Source organism: Gastrolobium bilobum, unplaced genomic scaffold (assembly GCF_033153095.1).
Source record: "Gastrolobium bilobum isolate Gb01-03AN ecotype WA unplaced genomic scaffold, APGP_CSIRO_Gbil_v1 utg113611, whole genome shotgun sequence".
NCBI classification, from domain to species: domain Eukaryota; kingdom Viridiplantae; phylum Streptophyta; class Magnoliopsida; order Fabales; family Fabaceae; genus Gastrolobium; species Gastrolobium bilobum.
Window position 1 is genome coordinate 26,281 of NW_026899182.1, and position 3,494 is coordinate 29,774.

The window sequence follows — 3,494 nt, forward strand, 5'->3', positions numbered from 1 at the left end:
CTTCATATCTTTTAATACCTGTAATACAGTCCTCAGATGATCGGTATGCTCCTTTTTACTCTTTGAATGAATCAAGATATCATCAATAAATACAATCACAAACTGATCCAGATATGGTTTAAAGATGCGATTCATATAGTCCATGAACATCGCCGAGGCATTAGTAAGCCCAAATGGAATCACCTGGTATTCAAAATGTCTGTATCTAGATCAGAATGTCATTTTATGCATATCCTTTGGCTTAATCCGGATCTGGTGATATCTAGACCAGAGATCAATCTTAGAAAACACACAAGCATCCCTCAACTTGTCCGGAAGATCATCAATACGGGGCAAAGGGTACCTGTTCTTAATCGTAACCTTATTCAACTGTTGGTAGTCAGTACACAATCTCATGCTACCATTCTTCTTTTTCACAAATATAATAGGTGCTCCCCGTGGAGACACACTCGGTCTGATGAAGTTCTTTGCAGATAGCTCCTCAATATGCTTCCTTAACTCAGCCAGCTCCAGTGGCGACATCCAGTATGGAGCCAAAGAGATAGGCCCCACACTAGGCAACAAGTCAATGGAGAACTTAATCTCCCTTTCAGGTGAAAATTTCGGTATCTCATCAGAAAATACATCAGTAAATTCATTAACCACCGGAATATTCATTTTTTCTTCCTTGTCACCAACAAGTCCACCCAGAAAAATATAACCCAGATCACCAGCCTTCAAGGCCTTAATATTTTGAAAAATAGACAGATAAGGAGACAGACAAACAACAGGCTTCTCAGGAGATAATATCTGCAGCAATCAATCATTGCACAGTTTTGAGACAACCAGTTTATACCCAAAATCATATTAACAGAGGCCAAGGGCAAGATAATCAAATCAATAGTGTAACCCCTGCCTTTATATACAAACTCAACTTCTATACAAATAAAGGAGGAATCACTAACCTCTCTTGTAGCAGTAGTAATATGCATGTGAGGAATCGTCCTTGTTACTTTTAAATTTAACCCCTTAGCCACATATTCTGCAACAAAAGAATGCGTCGCTCCCGAATCAAACAAAACAGACAAGTCAACATTAGAAATGAAAATTATACCTTTAACCAGATTCGGTGTTTTTTCTGTCTACTGCACATTGGTAGTATAAATATGTCCCACAGTAGGAACAGATGGCGAGGCCTACAGATTCGTAGCCTGCCCAGTATTACTATAACCAATGTTATTAAAACCGGCCCGGTCATTGACCCGGTCGATGTACTGGGTCAGTAGGTCACTGGTTCAACCAGTGGGTCACTGGTTCAACCGCATGACACGGTAATTATATGTAATTTTATAATTTATATTAAAAAATTATAAATATACTCAAATATCTAAAAATAATAATAATAATTTCAAATATTTTAATATAAAAAATAATAAATCACATACTACTATCCAATAAAGGATAAAATAAAAATATAATGATCGTGATACGGGGCTTTAAATTCAGAAAATGATATCTCTAACTATAAATCAAATCAAAATTTTCTGCATAATGCACAATTGAGATAATATTAGTGTTGTAGGTACATAACTTATGTAAGTCAATAAGGAAAAAATATTCAAATATGTCCATTATGATTTTTATTTTTTTTAATTTTGGAGTTTTTTTTTAGGACCGGGCCCGGTCATCGGTTAACCGACCGGGTCATCGGTTAACCGACCGGGTCACCGGTTTGCATGAAAACCGGCCGGGTCGGACGGGGTTGCACCGGTTCTGATGCATGGCCGGTCCGTTGCTTCAACCGGACCGGTTATATGACCGGTTTACCGGTTCTCGGGTCGACTCGGCCGGGTCGGTCTGGTTTTAATAACTATGACTATAACACTCTCTAGCATAATATCCAACCTTACCACATTTGAAACAAGAATTTGGAGCTACAGTACAAGGACCTCTGTGGTATCTCTTGTATTTTTCACACTGAGGAGCAGAATTCCTATTATTGAATCCACCCCTCTGGCCACCACCCCTCTTGAATTGACCAAGAGGCTATCTTACTTACAACCCCTACCTCTATTATTATTGTGATGATGACCACATCTATAGTTAGAACCAAATTGGCTAGCTGTCCTCTTAACCTCTTGATCGTTTGCAGAATTAGACTTAGGATACCTGCCATAAACAATCTCAACCCTCTTGCACTGGGTCACAAAGTCAGCAAAGTTCCTGACAACAGTATTTGACATGCGTTTAGCAATTTTCTCACTTAATCCCCTTTGAAACTTTGCAGATAAAAATTCAGGAGTAGGCAGAGTACCCCCATAATTAGCAAACTTGACCAATTTATTAAACTTGGCCAAATAAGCATCCACAAATAACGAACCCTGTACCAATTTATCAAACTCACCCTGCTTGGCTTCCCTAACATCCCAGAGAAAATATTCTTCATGAAATAAGCCCTCAAACAAGGCCCAAGTAAGCTCTTCTCCCTAAATAACAAAAGGGCGAGATACATTGCACCATCACTCGTGGGCATCACCTTCCAGCATATAAAAGGACTACATAAGTTTCTGAGGATCCTGGCACCTCATCACCTGAAAGATCTTATCCATCCCCATCAGCCAGGTAGTAACAACCTTCGGGTCCTTTGACCCCAGAAATGCAGGAGGTTTATGTTACCTGAAAGCAATAAGTCTCCTTTCATCAGCATCGCCTGCATCAAACTGCTCAGCAGCTCCAGAAGTCTGAGCAACATAGGTATGATCAACAGTGGGCTGACTAGTCTCACCAATATGATGACTACCGCCACTCTTCCCCTACTGGGGTGTGACAGATGGCGTAGGTGTATGAGTCACCGTAGCCATATGGGGAGAAAATCTCCCCTCCTATGCTGAGCCCTCTAAGCCCTCATCTCAGTCATGAAAGCCTGCATCATATCCTGATTAGTTTTCGTCAGGTTCTCAGTCATGGTTCTATTTGTTGTCGTCTCCGTCTGCAGAGCATTCAGAACTGCAGTAATCGAATCAGGCGGTGGAGGGTCTACACCTTGTGTCCCATGGCCGCCACGAATCCTTCTCATGATAATTGTACGTGTAACACAAAGGAATGAGTTGATCAGACCCACACTGAGGAATCACATATACATTAATTATAAAGAGTTTATAGACAACTATGCAACACAAAATACAGTTATACATAATCAGAGTTCTCTAGTAAACTGCTCTGATACCATAAAATGTAACAGCCCATTATGTACCGATGTTGCTAACATTGATTATGATATTAAGAGCAGTTACAATCACAGTAGTTCATTTAAAAATGTGAGTAAACTTTTTTCTTTTCATTACGTAAGCGTTTTCAAAACAATAATAACACGTAATGGTAAAAGCTGTGATCATAACTGAAATCTAAATGCGAAATAAATAAAATAAATGCCTAACTATCATACAATGCTTATCTTAAGTCACTAAGGGGTTTCCATAAACCCACTTAGCATAAATCTCACTTTAAAGGTTTTT